We start from the raw sequence: 22,683 nt of genomic DNA, 5'->3' as shown, positions 1-22,683 counted from the left end.
CATGCGGACTGTGGCTTTGAACTGGCTTCTCTGGGATGGCCCACACCTCCGCTGTCCGGGTTTGGCTTCTCCCACCATGGGGACGTCCGAGGGAGGGGCAGGGGGACAAGCTTAGCTTTTGTGAAGCTGGATTTGGGAGCCAGAGGTCTGAATGCTGACCGTCCCCCCCTCCCCAGGACTGTCCTCCCCTCCCAGGGCCCAGGGAGCTACTTTAGGAAAGACAGTGCTGCTATTTTGAACCCCCGAGTGGCTGTGAACAGGCCCTCCAGAGCTCTGGGTAAGTGTTTGGACCAAAGCGCTGGGGTGGCGGGGGGTGGGATGTTGGTGCTGAGGGAAGGTGTCCCCAGCCCCACGTAGCAGATGGTTAAACGAGATCCAAAGAGAGCAGATGGGTCGCCCAAGGTCATGCAGCAAGTAGGGAGGCGAGGACACGAATCCAGACCTCTGTGTGCTGGTGTCATTAATCCAGCTTGGGTGCAGGAGAGGCTGTTGAGGTCACGGCTAACTGGAGTCAGCTGGGCTGAAGGACAGAGGGGGCACTCAAGGGCAGTGCTAAGCCAGGGCCTCTAGGAGCCGCGTGGTAGTAACGATGCAGTGAGAGCTGCCATTCGTCCAAGCCTGCAGCGTGGCAGGCACTTCCCATACTCACTTAATCACTGATCCTCACACCAGCTCTGGGAGACGTGACTATCCCCGTTTCACAGATGAGGAAACCGAGACTCCCAGAGAGGTGAAGGGACTTGCTGAAAGTCCCCTAGCTGGGATGCAGCCCCAGATCAGTGTGATGCAAAAGCAGTCCTTGTCTCCTGGTCCGCGTCCGGCCACACTCTCTGCCAGGCATGCTACAAGGGAGGCAGTTCTCGCCCAAACTGGGGCCAGCACAAGCGTCTCACTCCAGCCAAAGAGGCTCATGTTGGTCCCTCTGGCCAAAGGGCTCTGGCAGCAGTATGTGCCACGTGTCCCGTGCCCTGACTTGTCAAATCCTGGAGCCGGTGAGAGGCTTTCCTGCCAAATCAGAGGCTGGGGGTGGGGCACAGTTGTAGGGGCCTAGAGAGGCAGGGCAGCCAGTGTGGGCAGGCAGGCAACTGAGCCTCAGAGACACTGGCCCAGCCCCTCTGCTCCCCGAGGTGGTGGCTGAGGGGACAGAGGACCCAGCAGGCCGGCTCCCAGGCCTGAACCCCAGCCAGGCTGGTGGCTCGCTGATCACAGAGTCCTAGAACCGGAGAGCAGAAAGGACCCCTCCCCCAACAGGTGGCTGCAGGATAATAATAGGGCCCAGAGAGGGGAGACACTTCTCCAGGGCTGCACAGCTGCAACAGTGGTTTCCCGGGCAGGTGCAGTGGCAACTGATTGGCCCTAGTGCCATCATGCCCAGCCAGGCAGCTGTCTGTGAGACGGCAATTCTGGCGGCTCATGGGATGGCCAAGGGTCCCACTGGCATCTTGGCAGGCAGTTGAATTCTTTTCAGCTCAGCCCTGGTGGATGTGTTTGAGCTTGAGACCCAGCAGAAGCCTGGAGCTCTGCTGCAGAGGGTCCAGCCAGCCCCACGGGCACCACGCTCTAAACTGAACTTGACCCCGGCCAGGGCTGGAGTCAGTTTATCCTTGGCAAAAATGCGACTTCCTGTTTCTGAGCGGGAAGGGGTTTAGCTGACTTATAAAGCAGGCTCAGAAGTTGGACATCAAACGGATCGTGCAGAGCGCTATTTGAATGAGATAAGTGTAAAGGAATTAGAAACACACAGGCCAGATTCCCCTCTGTTTGGGGCACAGTATGGCATGAGACGTATTGAGATGGAGCTTGAGGTTAATTAAAGATGAAGCTTTCGGATAAACAGTCCAGGCACCTGACCGTGTGCCCAGATCTGTGCCAGGCACAGGGCCAAAAAGGTAAATGAATGCAGTGTGTAATTATCGAGCACATGCAATGCCAGGTTCTGTACTGGAACCGGATCTAACCACCTTTCCTGGCCTAGAGGAACTCGGTATCAAGACGGGACAAGCAGTTCAGTCCTGGGTTGTCTTGTCCTGGCCCCCGACTCCAAGCAGATTCAGCCCTAGTCTTTCCCAGATCCCTCCTCTGGGCAGATTGGGGGATTCTAAACTCTCCCTTAACCGAACATTCCAGTGTTTAGAGAAAGATGGCTGGACCGACTCATTGGGTAGACACATGCCAACAGAAGAGCCAGCCAGTGTGAGTCCGAGTTCACTGGGCCCTGTGGACCACCAGCTGGCCAGGGTTTGAAACGACTCATGTCCTCGAAGATCTGAGGCACACATACAGGAATCTGAGGCACTGGAATTCTCTCATCCTCCAGAGAACTGCCATTCTGTAAGCAGCCACTCAGACTTGTCCACCACTGCTGGCATGTCTTCCAGAAATATTCTAAATGCCCAGCCTCATAAAATGCCCCTGTTCCTCTGAGAGCTTTGTGTACACTTCTTAGAACTTTCATGTTTCACTTTGAGGCAGGCAGGAAAGACAAGCCTAGACTCAACAGATTAAGTGACCTGCCTGAGGTTGGTGTGGCCCCAGGTTCCCTGTATCTCAGGAAAGCTGGCCGCACAGTCATGGGGTTTTCTGGAGTGGCCAAGACTCCTGGTCTCCCCCCCCCCACCCTCGTGGCTGGCCAGACGGAGGCAGGGAGTCCGTCATCCAGGTGACGGGTAAGAATTGGGCTGCCAGGGAGCTACAGGGGCCGCCAACCCTGACAGTCAAAGATCGGGAGCCTGGAACCGTGTGCCGTGCGCACATTTGCCCTCTCCCTGAAGGACCCGAGCATATTTTCCTCACGCTGCATGCTCTGTCCTGTGCAACTTCCTGGCCTGGGGACTCAGGCCCCTTGTCCCACCTGCCCAGTATCCAGCCCAGTGCCACTGTCACAACAGATCCCAAAGAGGAGGGAAAAGTCCTTCTACCAAAAGGAAAGTTTAGTAAAGACATCATGAAGGACAAGAGAGGTTCTATCCGGGAATTGCAGCTTGGATGGTGTCCTGTGTGGCAGAGAACAGAACTGGGGCTGGCGACAGTTCTTCAGTGGCAGTGGGGTAAGAGCCCAGGTCCTGGGCTGGCATTCTAGACCCCTGTGATCCATCCCTGCTGACCTCCCAGACCTGTCTCTTGTCTCTCCTACCCTGTGCCTAGCCAGCCTGAACCACAGTCATTTCTAGAACAGACAGTATGTTCCCTATCCCAAGGAAGGGAACTTGCCCACAACTGCTCATCCTTTGAGGATCACTCCATACTCCTCCAGGAAGCCCCCCCCCCATTGCTCTGTTTTTTCCTTAGCATCTACCCCAGTACCCGCTGCCCAGCGGTGTGGCTGTCTAGTGGTGTTTCTGCTGCCCTGTTGGGCCGTGAGCAACTCAGTGGAGGGGTCATGTGAGTTTGTGTTTGTATCCTCATCTGACACGAAGGTGGTGCTCAGGAGATGTGTAGAGAGTGAAAGAGAGAGGGAAGGAAGCACAGAGAGGGAGGAAGAAAGGAACGGAGGCAGGAAAGGAGGAGAGAGCAGACCTCAGCTCCGCCAGCAGAATACCGTCCACCAGCCAAAGTTGTCTGAGTTTGGACCAGGGCCCCACGGCGGTGAGTTTCCTGTCAGGAGAGGTGCTCCTGGCTGCACATGTGGTAGGAGAATTGAAGGCTTGGCAGGGGACTAGAGTAGATGACATCGAGGGTCACTCCCGGCTCCGTATTGCTCAGGTTCTTTGAACATTGTTATTTTTCCAAAAATTCATTTAGACAGCTAAAAACACCACCCTGGCTGGCTGTCTAAACCTGTAAGGTTGAGAAATCAGTCCAGAACCCCACCCCACCCCCTACCCTCCCCACTTCCTATGCACCAGCTGGGCCTGCCGTGAGTTGGCAGTGGCAGGTGTGCCTGCTGCCCAGGCAGGGGACTTCTGGGAGGTGGGAGAGGGAAGACTGAACCCCAGGCCCCCAGCCCCATCCCTGAGCTCCCTCCCTTCATCCCCTCTGGCCCTGGAGGAGGGAAGAGAGGGTTCAGGAGAACTGAGCCCCGACCTGGCCCTTTCCGGGCAGTGTCAGCTCTCCCCATCGTTTCTCCACGTGGAAGCTTGGCTTTTCCTTTCGGGAGAAACTGCATCCTCCTCCATGTTGCTAGGTGACCTTGGGCAAGCCCCTGCCCCTCTCTGAGCCTTCATTTCCTCATCTGTCAAATGGAGACCTTGTTTCCTGCCCAGGCTGTTCTGGGGCTGGGGTGTGGGGGTGGCGTGTACAATCTTGGGGCTCCATGAAAGCATGGTGTGGCCCCTCCCCAGGCTCAGCACTTGACTTTCCCCAGGCTGCCATGGGATTGGAAGCATGAGGCAGGCAGGAAAGGTGACACAGTAGCCTGCCTTGAAGGTCCCCTCCATCCCAAGTCCTGATGTGGGGGGAGTGGGCTTTGAATGGGGTCCCAGTCTGAGATGTTTCCCATGAGCTGCCAGAGACAAACGCTCTCTGACACCTCGGGTCCCCTCTGGCTGGGGTGGGCAGGGGCTGACTCTCAAAGTAGGGGCTAGCCCAGAGGAGGGGAGGTCCTGTCCCATTCCTGGGCCTCCAGAGATTGCAGATGGTCCCCAACTTGACTCACAGTGTGACACGAGCTTCAGATCGTAATGTATGTGGAAGGTATTCACGATGTTGCTCTTTAATCACCTCTTCCCCTCACCTCTGTGAATTATCATGAAGAGTTCTTTAAGAGTATAATAGAAGACAAAGAAAGATGCTATTAATGTTATTTTGCCAAAAATATTTTTGTAGCATAATATATTAATAAAAGACATTATGAGTTCGACGGCTCGGTGTTTCTGTGTGTGACGGCTGCTGCCTCCTGCCAGGGAACGTTTGGGGAATTGCCTTTGCTGTGAGGCCACAGCCTGAGGCTGTGGACAGAGGACCTGGGATGGGACCTTTGCCCTGCAGAGAATGGGGCATGTCCGATGGCTGGGGACACAGACGCAGAGACGGAGCTGCTCGGGGGCCTCTAACCACGGCTCGCACCTGGGGCTCACCCTGGGGCTCCCTTTCCCGGCTCTCTTGCTCACCAAGACCTGCTGGTGCCTCTTCACTCACCCTGCTACCTCTTCCATCCCACTGGCCCACTCTGGCCCAGGCCCTCATCAGAGCCACTGCCACCCACCACTTGTCCCCTCCAGGCCACTCTACCCTCAGCCCGGGCGAGCTCTATAAGCCACAAAACGACCATGCATCACCCCTGCTTTTAAAATTCTTCCGTGTCCCCCCAGTGTTGTTGACAAAGGTCACACGAGGCCCCCTGAGATCAGGTCCCTGCATGAACGTTGCCTCTCGCCAGTTCCTCTCCCAGGATTCAGCACTCCAGGGCTACCGCCAGCCTCAGCGTTTTCTAACTTCATCCCTCCCTCCACCACCCAGCAGTGCCCCAAGCCAAGTCAGCCACGCCTCCTCTCTGTCCCCACAGCTCCCTGTTCCTTGCCGCACCATGAGGTGCCAAGATGATCTGCGCATGCCCACCCCTCCCTGTGGCTCCCCAGGGCCAGGACCACAGGCGAGCACCTCTGTGTGGTCCACCCCACACGTGCGGTCTATAGAGACCATATAGACACTGTATGTAGTGGGAGCCTGGGAAGAGCGGTGCACTTCAGGTAAAATACGCTGTAGCTTTCATATCATATCACAGCACACACCCCGTCCAGTGTCGGCTGCCTGGGATCCGCCCGTGGTGTTGTGCTTCACGCTCCACCAGGGAGACTCAGTCACTGGAACTTGAGGGTAAAGAGAACAAGTCACTGAGAAGTGTGGCGGGGAAGAGGTCTCTTTATTTCTAAAACCCCAGAAGCTGTCACCAGGGGCAATTCTCTGGCCATGGCTACTGAGTTCTTCCAGCTCCCACTAAGAACAACGTGGCCTGCACATGGTGGCCCCACTGCCACGTGAGGGAAATCACAGTGCAATGGGAGCTACGCTTGCTGAGCGTGATTATGTGCCGGACAGTGCTCTAAGCGTCTATGAGCATGAAATCATTGACTACCCACAACTGCTCTTCCCTGTCTCCATTCTACAGAGGAAGTAACAGACACAGTGACATTAAGTGACTTGACTATGATCACACAGCTCGTAAATGCTGGAGCCAGGGTTGAAACCCAAGTAGTCCAGCTCTGAGCCTGTAGCCATCCCTGTTATCTGCTGTTCTGTGCCGCCGTGCATAGGCGGTGGCCACATTTCCCAGGCCAGGCGAGCGAAGGCGGGACCCAACTGAGGCCCAGCACAGTGAGCTTTTTCTATGTCCCAGCACCTGCCCAGAACTCCCGGCTCTGGGCAAAGCTCCAGAGAAAAGTCCCTGCCCCAATTCCCCCACCATAGTGCTTCTTAGGGGTTGACATCAATGGTATGAGGATTTCTGCTGTGGCCGGTGACCCCTGGGGTCTCTGCCCCTCACACGCTCTGGAGGAAGGCTCCTGGGATGCACCCCCCAGCTCAGCGGGAGACTGGGCCCTCGCCTTTCCTTGGGGCCCCTCATCCTCAGTCGAAGTTCTCCCTGGAGAAGAAGCTGTGGCCCAGAAATGGGGTTTCAGATATGATGGAATGGGTGGCTGAGGGGACTTATGGCCGCAGGTGGCAAGAGAGGATGCCCAAAGGTCTGCACCTGGTACACTTACTCGATTGTTTGCACCTGCTAACTGGGAGCCCGCCCAGCCCCTCCTGCCCGACAGGCAGAGCCCCTTGCTCTGAGCTGGCTCCTACTGAAGTGCTCTTCCGGGGAGAGAGTGGACGCCTCATCTGACAATAGATGGTTAGCGTTGGGGGACCCCATCCCAGCCATAGATCTCTGTAAGGCTGTCCCAGACAGGAGGCCTCTCTGGGTAGCTACAGAGCTGGCCCTCGGAGGAAGCTACAGGGAGGCGGGTTTCAGCTCAGTGAAGAGAAGAGCTTCCCAGAACCAGCACACGCTGCCTGAGAAGGTGGCGAGTTCTTCAACACGGGAGGTGTGAGCAGGGGCTGGGAACTCTCAGTGGACCAGGGATCCCCACCCAGGCTGGCTGGCTGTCCATCTCCTTCTGTCTTTGTCTCTCTCTCTCTGTTGACCTCTCACTCCTGTGTGCTCAATTCCTGTCTTCCTATGTCTTCAGAGACCTCTCTGCCTGACCCTGAACACCTCGGGTTCTCCAGCCTGACCCTCCAGAAGCAGCAGCAGACAGCGTCCTGCAGCAGACAATGTCCTGCAGCAGACAGACTCCCGGGAGAGGACCACAGGCCCTGGGTTCTGGACCCAGTGTGGCTGCAGCCTGCTGTGTGGCTTTGGGCCAGCTCTGCCCCTCTCTGGATCTCAGTCTCCCTACTTGCATGAAAGAGATGGAGCAAATTGCATTCACTAAAATTCCTTTTAGAAAGAACAATCTCTTCATTTGGAAGGTGGCCTCCATCTGGGGGCTCGAGGTAGGAAGGAAAACCACCTTCTGCCACCTCCAAGGAGGTAGAAGGAAAATACTCTTTATGACCGGCGAGGAATTTTTATCATTTGCTTCTGAAAAGGAAGGCAAGAGAAAAAAGGAATCGAGAGAGATGGACAAGAAGTGAGGAGATTGGAAAATGGAGAGAAACTGGAGGTGATGGAGCATCTACCTCCTCGATGGGGAGGAAACCTGCAGACTGTCGTCATTGTCACAGGGGCCATGAGCCCCACTGCTCTGAGTGGACATGGGGTGGGGTGAAGCAGGGGCAGTGAGCCCGAGGCCACGATGGCAAGTGTGTGATTAGGGATTAGGAGCTCTGGGAGGACCTGGACCCAACCGTCCAGGCGTATGGTGTCCTGGACAATCCTACCAGGTACTTTGGAGTAGGGGCACCCCAGCCACATCTGGGCTGCAGGTAGATGGGAATAATATTAGACCTACCAGCTTCGGGCTTCTGGGAGCTAAGGGATATGGGAGCTGCCGGGGCCTCTGAGCCGGCGAGAAGCCCCCTACCCCACCTCGCCACCACCTTCCAGGGCTGCCCCAGCAGAGGGGGCACCCGGCCTGGCAGCAGGACAAATCCAGGCCACGCTGGGCTGGGCTGCGTGGGACAGGGGAAGGGGCTCCAGCTGCTGCTCATTGCGGCCAGCAAGGCAGGTGGGCTGGCCACAGTTACAGCATTGTAAAATGAACTTATTTTCAGAAAATATTCATAAAATCCTGTTTCATGTTGGTGGGTTCTGGGCTTGCAAAATAGTTCCTGTGTTTTCTTTTTTTGTTCATTTCTTCCTTCCTGATCAGCCACAAAAAAAGAGTGATAAAATCTCCAACCTAAAGACATAAGTTCCCAGGCAAGGAAGGGCTGAAGACCTGCAGGCTCCCCAGACATCCCGTCACGCCCTCTTCCCTGAGACCCGGGAAGTGGGATGGGGGCTGAGTGGGACATTGACCAAGGGCGGAAGTGGGGAATGCAGGAAGACGTAAGTGAAAGACAAAGGAATACGTTGAAAGATGGACAGAGGGTGGGAGGACACAGAGAAGGGGGGGTGGCAGGAGAGGCGGGCGTGCTGCAGAGGGAAAGGGAGTCTCTGGGAGAGGCCTGGGTGGGGGCTGAGGGTGGCAGGAGAGAGGCAGGGCTGGCTAGGGTGGGAACACAGCAGGGTCTCGCAGGCCAGCTTGGATTCACAGTGCAGGCTGGGGCCTGGGACAAGGGGGCAGGATGCAGGGACCCTGGAGACAGCTCCTCGGGACAAGCGGACTCCTTCCAGGGAGACTGGAAACACGGGTTGCTTTGGGGGCCAGCCGGCTCCCCAAATTCAGTAGAGCAAACCCTCACCTTTCATCCCTGCCCCAAAGTTTTCCCAGGTTCAGTCAGGGTCTTGGGCAGCTCTCAGGAGCCTGGGACCTGGCTCAGCCTTGTCCACAGTGGCCCCGTCCCCTCTCTCAGCCTCATTTTCCTCATCTCTATGCTGGGGATAATAAAAATACTTCTGGCACAGCTTTCAGTGAGGTTTTAGTGAGATAGTTGATGTAAAAATGCTTTGGAAAACAAAGCCCAGCGCACATGTTAGCGGTTACTGCGGGCAGCAAAGACCAGCGGTGCAGGCCGAGGGCCGTCAAACAGCCCCCGCAGCCGGAGGGCTCACGGCGTCCGCCCGGCGGAGGGCAGGGTTCCCAGCAGCCGCGGAGGGGACAGGCGGGAGTCGGGCCGGGTGTGGGCAGTGTGAGGTAGAGGAAAGCCTGATGCCCTGGGCCATCTCTTCCCACCACCCGTCCTCCCTTGAGTGTTTCTCATCAATACAGTGGAAAAGGATGACCCGACCCACAGTTACCTGAGGGCTTAGGGTGACACGGATTGCCAGTGCTCTGTAGAACCTAAGTGCCCAGAGTCCTTTCCTGGTGGTGGTGGTGGTGATGATGAAGATGATGGGGGGGAGGGTATTTACTGAGCTCTATCTTCCCCTGTGCCCCACAGTCCCAGTGACAGAATGACCCATGAAGTCACGTGGTCCGGGCTTGGCAGGACACTGGTGGCACCACCGGGAGTGCCCTGAGAAGGGACGGACTCTGCCAAGTTGCCCTCACCACCCCCTCTGTAGTGGCCCACCTCAGCCATGCCCAGAGACGCGGGCACTGGACAGCCAACCTCAGCAGCGGTTTGGACTTGGGAGGTGGCGCTGGCGCTCTTGCCGCTGGCAACCACCACCAGGGGGCAGTGCTGCTCAGGCTGTGGTCTTGGGCTGCACACGGCGACCCCAAGAAGCAAGGCTTGAAGGTGGGAGCTGGAGAGGACAGGGCTTGCCTTTGGGCTCAGGCCCCCCTGAACAGATGAAGGGACCACCACAGGCAGACCCACCCGTGGCCTCTTGGCGAGTGGGAGTTGGAGGCAGACTCGGATTCCTGGACTCCCAGGCCCCTTCCTGGCCTCAGCACACTGTGGCCCATCCAGATACAGAGTATAGGACAAAGAGTCCTCTTCACCTCAGCTTCAGAAACCTTCTACTCCCCACACCTGAGCCTGCAGAGTGCTGGGTCCCACGTGCACATTTGTTAAAAACAAAGCATTCATTCAGCAAAGATTAAGCACCTACGTTGGACCACACGCGCCCAACTAGAGATATGCAGCCTCCTGCTCTCACAAGGCCTAAATTTCTACCTCCACAGAGCAGTTTACCCTGGTCCCCCGACTCACGTTTACACTCCTCTGACACCCCAAGCCTATGTGCATCCAGTCTTAGATTGTGGCTTTTGTATGTCTCATCACCCTTAAAATGTTTAAAAAGGCAAAACCTGTACATGCCCAGCCCGGGTCTTACTCATGTTTGCATCCCCTGAGTGAGCAGAGTCTTTGAAATAGAGGACATGAACTTAATATGTATTTCATTAATTTTAAGCCTGACAACTAAGTACCATCCAAGATTGGTATTAAATTATGTCCATCAAAAGCAAAACTGAAAGAAATGCAAACATCTAGGTACAACACAGGTCTGAGCCTTCCCTCTTCTATGCCTGGCGTCTAAAATCTCCAAATCAGTGTTTTTCAGCAGAGGTAGTATCACCACCCAGAGGATGTTTTGGAAATCTGTGGGGGAAATTTTGGCTTTCATACAGTTGGGGGGAGCGGGATGTTTGTGGTCATGGGTCAGGGATGCTTAGTGACCTGCTAAGAGTCCCATACAAAGAATTACCCCCTCATCCTGCACGATTTTTGTATGTCTTGCCAAACATTCATTAGAGGGGGAAAATAATTTGTAATTATCTGAGCCTAGAACCTAAATCTATTTTATATAAACATAGCATTTGTTTGCAAAGTTTTAATATACAGTGGATCTTACCAGAGTACAAATTCCATGTTTATTGAAAGAAGAATGTACTCTATTTTATTCTGAACTTTACCAGGAGTTGTTCGCCAGGTTTGAACAGCACCTTACTGACAACACTACCTGCATATTTGAGGTGTCAGAACAACACACATCTGTGCCCCTCTGTATGATAGCTGTCATTTTCACGGTGACAATTCAAGGCAAGCTTTTGACTACTACATTATGTCTGCAAGTGTTGCTGTGCTCAAGCATCAATATACCCAATTACATATTATTTTATTATAAGTTACTATTTCTTTTTTTCTTACAATCAGGGCATTAAATTAATTTTTTAAAAATCACATGTGTAGGTGTATCATATTCTCCGTAGATTCCATTTCAGTGCAGAGGGGCACTCTAACACGTTGGTGATAAAATGGGACACCGGATCTGGAAGGGTAGGACACCCCTGCTGTACCTACCTGTCTCTTTCCACTATGAGGACAGAAAAGCACTGAGCTGTGGTACCAGTCCCTGGGACCCAGAACTAGAGTCCATTTATTCTACTTTCTACCTCATCTTTTTCTGCATGATTTTCCTAAAAAGGTTAACATCTTTCGAGGAATAGGAGATAATGCCATATATTGCAAAGAGCAGCAGCCTTGGGCCCAAGATCCTCCTTGGCTATTTACTGGGGGTATTTTTCCTTGGACATGTCACGTAACCCCCAGTCTCGTTTGCCTCACCTGGGAAATGGGGATAAGGTTGGCTTAATTTACAGAGTTGTAACAGCTATTAACTCAGACAACAGATCTGAAGTGCTTTGTATCTGTAAAATCCATATCGACACAAATCATGGTTCTTGAAAGAGGAAAGAAGCATGTGCCCTGAATGTCCACAGTCCCCCAGCCTTCACTCAGGGCCTCCAAGCGGTGTGATTGGAAGATTATGGCTAATTCAGGACCAAAACGGGGTTCCAGTTCCGCTTTGCCACTGACTTCATAAATAACATTAGGCCAATGATATCCCCTCACTGAGATTCAGTTTCCCCATTTGAAAAATGCAGGACTTGCAGCAGATGATCTTTAAAGATCCTTCTAATTTTGACAGGCTAGAATTTCAAGATCTTTCTCCGCCCTCCAACTTCTTAATTCTACTTCCATCCTTGGAAGCTATTCCTTCTAAAAAATTAATTTGCATCAAATGCCAAATAAAGCCCCCAGTTAGTTGTTGCCAGCCTGACAGTGTGAGTCTGTTTCAAAGGGGCCTTTAACTTCTCCAGGCCACGTAGAGAAGCTCCAGACCCACGTCAGGAGCACTCCACACACGTTCGGGCAGAGGCACGGAGGCACAGCCCAGGGAAGCGGATGGCCGGGGCATGGAGAGCCGGCTCAGGGGGTGTTTGGAAGGGGAAGCAGGAAAGACAGCCATGGAGTGTGGGGTGTGGACAGACTGTGTAAGGAGGACCCACCCAGGAGCCCTTTCAAAAGAGGGGCTGTGGACCTCTGGTGGCTGCATGAATGACAGAGGGGTGCGTGGAGAGACCCGCTAGGGGAGGTGTCAGGGCAGGCCACGCACGTTAGCTATGATGTAGTCTTAGGGCACCGGGGGCTGAGGGAAGTGGGGGGTCTGGAGCAGGACTTGGAAGTCCAGACTGTGGATCTTGGATTTGCTCGATGACTGTCACTAAAAGCCTTTTATTTGAGAGGATGGAAAAACTCTTGTCTTTCTGGGACACCGAGGCTCCTAAGGAATGCAAGTGGTGGTAGCTGGGCCAGGGAATTCAGGAGGCACGGAGGGCTGAGCCAACTCTCCCAGCGGGCCCGGGCCCGTCTGCCAGAGCAGGAAAGAGAAACAAACACAGAACGGACGGATCCGGATCAGGCACGAAGCCCCGGCTAAAGGACCCCCGAACCTCCACACTCGGCCTCGCACTCTCACGGGCTGCCTGCTGGGGCCACGAAGGCTGCCAGCTCAGGCCCCTGCCAGAAGCTCCTCCCCTGGCTGGTCGTCCACCACCCCTTAACACTCCTGGTCCCATGCTTCCCAGGGACCCAGGCCAACGGAGAGGTGCTTTGCCTGCAGTGGTTTCTGCTCCATGGGGCCACTCCCTCCTTCTCAGAGAAAGCTGCCCAGCTTGCTGCTCTGGCTCCAATATAACACTTCCCCTTCAGCTTTTGAATTTCAAAGCAAACCTGAGGCTGACTGCAAACAGATGGATGGGGTCATAAAAATCCCCACGCAGGGAGCAAAGAGGCACACGGTTGTAAAAGAGAGACTCTTTTGGAAGAATGCGTCCCTGCACCCATGCTGGGTTCCTGCCTCTGTGGGCCCCTGCTCACTCCCTGCTGCAAACACACCAGATATGTCTTTCTCGCCTTCACCTCTCCAAATTCTACCTGGCCTTCAAGGCTCAGCACCAGCCCCAGATTTCCATGAAGCCTTATGTGACCTCCTCTCCCAGACCCTACCCCTCTCCACCCACCAGACTGGTCTCTCTTTTGAGTTCCTCTGGTGTTAACTTCCTGTCCCCCTTCACAGGTATTTACCACAAATATCTTGGCATTGCTGGCAATTTTTTACTTCTTAGCTCTTATAATAGATTCTAGGCTTAAAATCAGAACACGCTTTCCCCTTCTTGACTAATCCCGTGTTGGGCACCTGACGGATACTGAATCAATAGTAACTGGACACTTTCCCCTGAAAATGGCAACTTTATACAGTTTAAATAACAGTAGACAGGAAATGGAGGGAGTCAATATTACCTCTGCAAAGCTGCTGTGGGCATATTTGTTATTATGCAACACAGGAAGTGTCATTCTACTGGGCAGTGGGGGATCCATTTCCAGGGTGCACTCCAAGCAGGAAGTGACTTCATTAAAAGGGATCCATTATTATTAATATGTCCATAGAGTGCAGAAGAGTTGCTCTTTGCAAAGGGAACAAAGAGATAGACAAAAAGCAAGTTGGTTAAGGAGGCAAAATGAGTGGGAGAACATGTAGGCGTTGGAATTAGACAGGCATGGGATCAAATCCTGGTTCCACTATTTATACTATTTGATCCTGTGCAAGTGACACAGCCTCCTTGAGTCTCAGTTTTGTTATCTGTAAGTGGCAATGATGATAATATTTACCCTGCAAGGTCGTTGTGAGGTGTAAATAAGATAGTGATGCTCAAAATACACTGTGTAATTATCAAAGAGAGGCCAGCAGGCCAGGCAAATGGCAGGAGGCAGCTGTGCCTGGATTAGCAAGAAGAGCTGAAGTCCACTCTGGGATGGGGGAAGCAAGGACTCCTCAGAAATCCACAAACAAGTGCTTGCATTTACTGAGGGCTTGCTGTGCACCACCTGATACCCAAAGAATAAGTCGATCTTCATAACATCCTTGACAGTAAAGACCATTGTCCCTGCTTTACAGATGAGGAAACTGAGGTTCTGAGAGGTTATGATTTGCCCGGCCACCGTCAAACTCCAGAACCTGCAGGTGTAACCACTCTTCTATGCTTAAGATAAAAGTTGAGCATCTGAGTTGAAGGAACTAATGTCTTGTATAACAGGAAGTTACTTGGAACTTGTCTCTGCAAGCCACAGCTGAGGCCTCAAAGCTAAAGCTCGTGTGTCTCCATCTGGAAGGGGGGAGCCAGTCCACCCCTGCAGGGCTTGCCGAGGGCCAGCAAAACTGGTTCAGAGCCTCATACACGTCCCCCAACTCGCCCCAACCAGCCAACAGATGGGTAAATGGGGTCCACAGGGGCAGGAGGCGGTGGCACTGGACTGCCAGAGCAGGAGCTGTGGGGGTTGGGAGATGCCAGCCAGGGAGGACCCACATCGGGAAGAGCACAGTGGCTCTGAAAAACCCACACAGAAGCCCCAGCCAGAGAAGGAGCCAGCACTTGGACATCGCACACAGAGGGCACCGAAGTCCTCTTTTCCTTTCATCTCCCTCCCTACACATCCTCACAGGGGCCACAAGCGACCTCCAGAGAGGGCAAGATGTTTGGGCTAACCCTGAGCTAGGGGTAGACAAACACTTTGAGTCTGGTGAGAAATTTAGACTGATTTTGATCAGATGAGAATTGTTCATACATGAAAAGGAGACTCTTCTAATACCTGACCGTGCCAGGGAAAGCTACTGGATCTAAGTGAGAGGTCCCCAGGGGTGTGGAATGGGTCTACAGGAAGAATTCTGGAACAAAGAAACACACCAGGTTTCCAGAGCACCTAAGAGGGGCCCCACCCAGCCGGGGGGTCTACGGGGGGTAGGATGCATGTATGGGAATGGCATCAAGGGAGAATTCCTGGAGGGACCACTACAAGAGCTGAATCATGAAGAATAAATATGTCTGAAAGACAAGTCACTCAGCTGAACAGATAGGAACTTACATATGCATTTGGCCTCATCAGGACACCCCCCAACCACTACCACCACCACCAAGCCTGATCCTTGTTGGCCCCTGGTCCCTGCACCACCCTCTTACTGTTCTTTCCCACCCCCAGCCCTCACTCACAAGGGAAGGTCTTTGCCTCCTACTTCACTGAGGCCTTTGGTTTGACCTTCCTCAGCTTCCGGCCCTGCCCCATCCCACGTACATCAGACGAGCTACTTCCACATGGTCAAGGGATGGAGGGTCCCTTTCCTTTTCAAGGCCAGCCCCTCCAGTCCTACCTAGTACCCCACCCCTCTCCCTTTACCTTCTCCAGGACCTTGAACTATCATTAATCGCCCTCCCTCTCCTTGATCTCAGCCCACCCTCTTCCTTGGCTCCCGCCTTCAGTTCGAAAGCAGCTCAAGTTCCTCCCCCCCCTGTCAGCCATCAAGGAGTTAATAAAAAAGACCACTTGACCCTGAGATGGATAACTTTGACAAGCATCTTCTTCTGAGTTCTCTCCAAAGAGCATCTGTGCTTTCATTACAGATTTACTCTAAGAGATGAGCATTAAAGTCACTATTTCAACATTATAGTTAGATCAATCAGTCGGGCTCCTGCCTATGGAACGCTGGGAAGCAGCCCCGCTGAGGTAAGGTGTTGCAGCCCCAGCGAATGAGCCCACGAGGTGGCTTATGTGGGGCTCACACAGCCATGGATTCATCCAGCGGATTCAATCCTCACCAAAAACAAAAACTCACGTTTGTTTGAAATTTGCTTCAAGCACTTTGCAAGCTAACACGTTTTCACAAGCATCATTATTATTCATCGAGAAAAAAGTAATAAAATGATGAAATCATTACCATCCACCTTTTTACACAACTCTAGGATCAAGAACCAAGTTAACCCCATTCATTAAACCAGTTGCTGATGTTTGTCTTTGGGCCCATTAAACACACTGTTGGATGACATCATCCGACAAAGTCACCTTCCAGCTCACCTGCCTCTTGTTATCACAAAACAGATTCTGTCATTTGCACACTGTGGAAATTCAGCAAGTTTTTAAAAAAATTTGTCAGTTTCATCTTCCAAGAATAATCTAAGGGAACCCTTAAAAGAATCACTGAGCGAATTTGCATTTGTCTCTTAGATGTGAATTTTAGAGATTAGAATTTGATTTTTAAAAAACCTCAAGTGATGCCACCCACCTCCAATAAACTGTGAGCTCCCGAGAATAGAGACAATGTCTGACTCATCTCTGTAACCCAAGTCTGCACTTAGAACAGGACCCGGTCCTCTGTCGGTCAGCAGCTGCTACAATAATACTGCATAGCAAGCCACCCAACACTTAGTGGCTTATGACAGCAGGCATTTGTTCCCCTGCTCAGGAGCCGACTGCAGGTCAACACCAGCATGGCTATTCTAATCTGGGTTAGAATGGAGTGGAGTGATGGTGTCCACACTGAAGGACAGCTGGCTGGGCTCCAGGCTGCAGCTGGGCTCAGGTCTGGCCCATGTATGTGCATTCTGGGCAGGCTGAAAGGCCAGTGGCTTTCTAGAACATGTGCTTCTTGTGGCAATAACCAAAACACAAGCTCCCTTAAGTCCTGTGCCATGTCACACCCACTAATTCTCCACTGTCATGTGGCCAAGCTCAACAGGGGAGGAGGAAGTACATACAGCTCCCTCACTGCAAAAGTACACGGTAAAGAGTGCAGATGTGTAATCCTGCTATGATGGAGTGAAGACGTGGGACCAAAAATTTAATCTACCCCAATAAGTGATGGTTAAATGAGGGAATGTGTGAAATCCCTGCTCTACCTGTTCCCAGCTACAGAGCCCTAATCTTCCTGAGACCCAGTATCCACATCTATAAAATGGAGCAAATAATGCTTTCTAGCACTCAAGTGACTTGCCCAAAGTAAGGTGGAGAGCCACTGGTGGAGACAGGATTTGAACACAGGATTTGTCCATTCAGTCAGCAGTGATTGGAGAGGTGGTGGAAAGAGCTCTGGACTTGAGATTGGACAGAGCTGAGAGCAAATCCCATCTCTGCCTGTGTGGCCTTGGCCAAGCCCCTTCCCCTCTCCATACTGCAGGTTTTTCTTCTATACAGTGGGGAGGTTGTACCAGACCAGTGCTAAGCTCTAATTCCCCATGGCCTCTAAACTCATTCATCCATTCAACCAATATTTAACCTGCCACATGCAGGGCACTGTGTTAGATCCTGGCAGCAGAGCAAGGAAGCTCAGTGCAGCCTGCTCATTCCTGGAAGAGTTGTCCATGCCCTTATCCCCTTCCCTGGGCTTGCCTCCAAGCACCTCAGCTCTGCTGGGGCATCAACAGTGGGTTCCCATGGAAATGCTCCATGTCATAGTCACTAGCCTCAGTTGTGCTCTTAATACTGCCCGGCACTGCTACTTCACTTCTCCAATTAGTGCCCTATTGCCCTCCTTGCAATAACCGTTGCATACTTGCCCCTGTCCCCAGACCTCTGACACCCTGTCTCCCCCCTCAGTCTCAGTATGTTACCTTACCACCTACTTCCCTATGGAAGTCAAAGCCCTCAGATGAAAGCTCCCCCAGCTTCCTGCTATCCTCCTTCCACACCCACCCGCCCGTCCTCTCATGATCTCCCCTCGCTCCACTCGAGGCTTTGCCTGTGCTCCCCTCCCAAGACATTCCTACCGCCTGGGCTTTGGCTCTCCCCCTTCCTGCTTTGCAGGGGTTCACAGAATCAATTTTCTCTTCTCTCAACAGCTCCCCCTCAACCAGATCATGGACATCAATATTTAAGCATGTTCAAGTCTTTTACATCTTAAAAATAAAATCCTCTCCTTGACCCAACATCCCCTTCCAGTTGCCAGCTAATTTCCCTTCTCTCCTTCTATTGCAGCCAGATCTCTTAGCTACAAGTAACAGAAGCCAGCTCTTGCTGATTTAAGCAAAAATGGAACTGATTAAAAGGATATTGAAACATATGTTCACAAAAAGACCTGTACACAAATGTTCATAGCAGCCTTAGTCATAGTAGCCAAAAGCTGGACACAGCTTTCATATTCACCAAAAAGTGGGTGTAGACGCACACTGCAATATGTTAAATAGGGTAGAGTACGGCCCAGCAGCAAGGAGGAATGAACTACTGTGGATAAACATGTTTACTTTAGGCAAGCATGCACCTACATGGATGAATCAAAAAACATGAAGCGGAGGGAAAGAAGTCAGATACAGCAATATTGATTGAATTTGTGTAAAACTCTAGAATGGGCAAAACTATAGATATAGAAACAAATAAGAGGTTACCTGGGCCTGGAGGGGGAAGAAATTTATTGTAAAGGGGCACAGGGTAACTTTTCGGACGATAGAAGTGTTCTATATCTTGATTAGAGAAGTGAGCACACAGGTGTGTACATTTTTCAAAACTCATTGAACTATGCCTCAATGAAGTTTATCTAGAAAACTATAGATACATACATAGAGGAATACTTGGTTGGCTTATAGAGTTGCCAGGAAGATGAGGAAACCAGCTTGGATCAGCTTCTATAACCACCACCACTACCACTAGCAACACCACCACCACCACCATCCCCATCAACAAGAACACCACTAATAGCACCATCACCATCACCATGACCACAACCACCACCAATACCAACAACACCACCATCAACACCATCACCATGACAACCATACTTACCACCATTACCATAACCACCAACACCACCACTACCACCACCAACACCAACACCACTAACACCACCACCATCACCATGACTACCACCCTACCACCTTCACCATAATCACCACAACTACCATCACCAACACCATCACTATCACCACGACCACCCCCCACCACTAACCCCACCAATACCAGCAACAGCAATAGCACCTCCACCATGACCACCACCCCTACTCCCCTTTCCTTTGGTTCCATGGAAAGCCCCACTCACTGGGGCTCTGCTGCCTCTGCTAACCCAGGAACTCTTCTTTTTACAGCCACCCTTGCTCTTAGAAAACATTCCCCCATGTCCTTCCTCTTGTGCTTCACTAGCTCCTGATTTCAAGTCTGGGTGTCACTTCTGATGGACGAGCCCTGTCCTGTGCTCATTCCAGCTGAAGGCCAGCTGGAAAGACAAGAACTGTCCATCTGGCACCTTTTTCATGTATAGAGGGAGACAGGCTCTCTTTCTCAGCAAGATTCATAGATGGGGAATTCTCCAGACATAAGGACATGCTGTAGTTACTGGGCAACCACAAAGAATGACATGTCTACTCCTACACCTCATAAAAACTCCCCCAAAGAGTTGTCTACACTAGTTACCTCTGTTCCACCTCCCACTCTCTCTCCCCCCAAACACAATCTGGGTTGTGGGGCCCCCATTACTCTCCAAGCATGGCTTGCCAATGTCAATGGCCTCCCTGTCTCTCAGCCTAACAGACACCTGCCCCTGCTGGCCACTTCAGCTTCAGTGACACCACCTCCTCCTGAGTTTCCTTCTACCCTCCCTGTCTTGTCTGCTTTGCAAGTCGTCCTCCTTTGCCCAGCCTTTGCATTCTGGAGCTCCCCAAGGCTCAATCTAGAGGCCTCTTCAAGTCTCCTCCATTCCCATCTTTTCAAAACAACTCACATTTCTCTCTCCGGCAAGACCTCCTCTCCAAGCTGCTGATCCATCTGACATCTCTGTTTAGATGTGTCTAGAGCAATAAATCTCTCTCCTCTCTTCCATTCTGAACCAACAGAAAGATATGTGAATCATATAGCAGGAGATCAAAATACCAGCTTTAGTACTGGTGAATCCAGGTTGAAAAGGCCACTTAGATGTATGGCCACGATCCTGCTCCATGAAACTTACCCCAGCTCAAGTCCTGGGGGTGATGAGCCCCGGTGAGCACTGGGTCAGTAAAGCAAACATAATCTGACAGAATCACATCCATATGCCACTGAGCCGCAGTTATGGGAACAGCAAAGGGTGAAAACCCCAGATCACTCCAGAAGGCAGGCCGGATCCTGGCCCCAGCATGCTTTCCACGTGAAAGAGGGAGCGGAGCGGAACACACAGTTCTGGAAGCAGATCCCAGTGAAAACGGGAAGGTGGCAAGGCCACACCTGTTCACTGTAACCGCACTAATACAGATAAGTCAGTTTCCCTCCTGATGAGGGAGGAGGCAGACAAGAGAAAGCATCTCTTCCTGACATGGGTGAGCCTACTTCATGAACCAGGGAAAGCATAACAGAAAAGGAAAATGGTTGTCCCTGTAAAAGTGTCCAAAATCAAATGCATGATCATCTTCCCCACACTTGGTCATCTTCCAAGATTCACAGCCTCAGTGATGCACCGGTATCCCTTCAGGTGCCAATGTCAGGAGTCTAACCACAGGGACTGTCCTTACCAGCCAGGTCCTGTCAACTCTACCCCTCGGGATTTGGACTCACCCATCCTGCATCAAGGTCCAACGCATTCAGCCGAGGCAGCTCGCTTGGCTGCTGCACGGACTCCCCACTGTCTCCCTGTCTCCATTCAACTTCCCAATCCGTTTCCACACCTCAGCCAGAGCAGTCTTCTCCAAAACCAGCTCTGAGCACATCACTTGTCTTGCATAAAACCCTCCAGCCCTTTCCATGCCTTTAGGACAAAGACCAACTTCTCTGGGAGAAGAGGCACTGCATGGCGCTCCCCACCCCCGTCCAGTTTCCTCTCCCACCCTCTCCCAGCTCTGGCCTGGCCACGATTCCAGCCCTGCAGCGCGCCTGTCTCCTCTCCCCGCAGGCCTGTGCATGTGCTCCTCTCGCCTGCCAGTCTCCTCCTCCCCTCGTTCACTCTTGGCGCCCTGCAGATCTCACCTCAGGTACCTTCCACTGGGCAGCTGGCAATCTTCCTCTCTCCCAAAGCCAGGCCCGCCCTTCGTCAGAGGCCTTCGTAGCGTCCATCTCAAGTAAGCCACTGCTGACCGGTGGGGGCTGGTGGATGCCGGTCACGCTGGCTTTTCAGGACCACACGACCTCAGGGATGCGGCTGCTCAGCCCTCCCTTTATCCCTGCCATCCTGCGTCAGGCACAAGGTGGGCCTCAGTAAATGCTTAGTGAGTGACTGAACGAATGAATGAGTCCTCAGTTTATCTTCTCTCTTCTGGACCAAGTACAGCCTGGCACATCCCTTCTCTTTCTCTCAGTTATCGGTTGTGTGTCTGTGTGTGTGTGTGTCTTCTTCTTTCCAGCCCACTATTCCTTTGCTTCTGTCTCCCCTCTCTTCCCTCTCTCTCTCTCCCAGAGATTCCTAACAGCTTTGCCAAAATTCCTCAGCCCAAAACTTTTGCAGCCACAGCGACACCTACAGTCCGTCCGTGAGATGGGCTGATCCCACAGCAAAGTTGACTGCTGTCCAGCCCAGCCCAGAGCAGCTCCGCCTCGGCCCACTCTACCCTATGTTCTGGGCACGTCTCTGGGACTTCACACCTCATTTCTCTGGCTTTGAGACATCACCATTTCTACAGTCCCCTAAGTGTGCAGTGGAGACTTTAAAACAGAAAACTGCGGCAGGGCAGGGAGGGGTATGGATGTTGTTCAAAGCGCAATATTCTCCTAACACTCGATCTGCCTGTTTTTCCCTCCCTCTCTCCATCTTTTTCTCTACTTCATTTTAGCTAATAACTTCATGGCTATTACAATACCGCAGGTATTTCATGAGCAACAACAATATTTAAGGACCGGTGCTAGGCATCAAGAGTAACTTACCATTACAGAGGAAGCCATGTGAAGGGAAACAAGCATTTCTCTTATTCTCTGCTACCATTTCTCCTTCTGTAAAATCACAGGCTTCTGTTTGGAACAAATGCCTTAAAACTGGTCTAGTGATTTCACTCTGTGGGCAGAGGTTCATCCATAAAGCTACTCAGTCCATCGTTGCATATAATGGCAAATATGTAGAAACAACCAACCCGCCCAACAATAGAAGGCTGACTCGGTAAATTATGGCAAATCCACTTACTGGATTACTACGCTGCCGCTAAAAATGATGCATTCCTTGAGGCTGTCAGTACTAGCCAATGTACAATAGTAAGACAAGAAAAATTGAGGCATAGAAAAATGAAAAGGAGGAGGTAAAAACCTGGGAGTAATTCAACTAGATACAAAATAAATAGCTCTAATTTATACAACTAACATTCAATTAGACAATGTAATGGGAAAAAACTTACAATTGCAACAATAAAGATAAAATATCTAGGAATAAACTCAACTAGAAATATGCAAGATCTATGTGAAGAAAACCTTCCTAAGAAACATTCCTAAGAAACATAAAAACGTACTTGAACAAAGGGCAAGGCAGATCATGTTCCCGAATGGGAAGACACAGCATCATAAAGATGTCAGTCCTACCTAGGTTTATAAAAAATTTAATATAATCCCAATGAAATGATAGACAGTATTCTTTTTGAACTGAACAACTCAATTCTGAAGTTTATGTGGCAAAATGTATGCAATAATATTCTAGAAAATTGTTTAAAAAAGAATAATGAGGGATGACTAACCCTACAGTTAAAACATTTATAAAGCCACACTTAATAAAACAATGTGTCA

General features: G+C 51.7%; 1 long non-coding RNA gene across 1 annotated transcript in view; it reads right to left on the bottom strand.

Moving 5' to 3' along the window:
- Window positions 1-20,070, bottom strand: part of LOC142864837 (uncharacterized) — a 43,538-nt gene extending 23,468 nt beyond the window's left edge. Inside the window, exons 1-2 of the long non-coding RNA XR_012915140.1 lie at window positions 19,961-20,070; window positions 19,736-19,835 (exon numbers count right to left, since the gene is read on the bottom strand). This is a non-coding gene — a long non-coding RNA (uncharacterized LOC142864837). The remainder of the gene's footprint in view (window positions 1-19,735; window positions 19,836-19,960) is intronic.
- Window positions 20,071-22,683: the final 2,613 nt, after the last annotated feature.

Source organism: Microcebus murinus, chromosome 2 (assembly GCF_040939455.1).
Source record: "Microcebus murinus isolate Inina chromosome 2, M.murinus_Inina_mat1.0, whole genome shotgun sequence".
Lineage (NCBI taxonomy): Eukaryota > Metazoa > Chordata > Mammalia > Primates > Cheirogaleidae > Microcebus > Microcebus murinus.
This window is presented reverse-complemented; position numbering and strand designations above follow the sequence as displayed.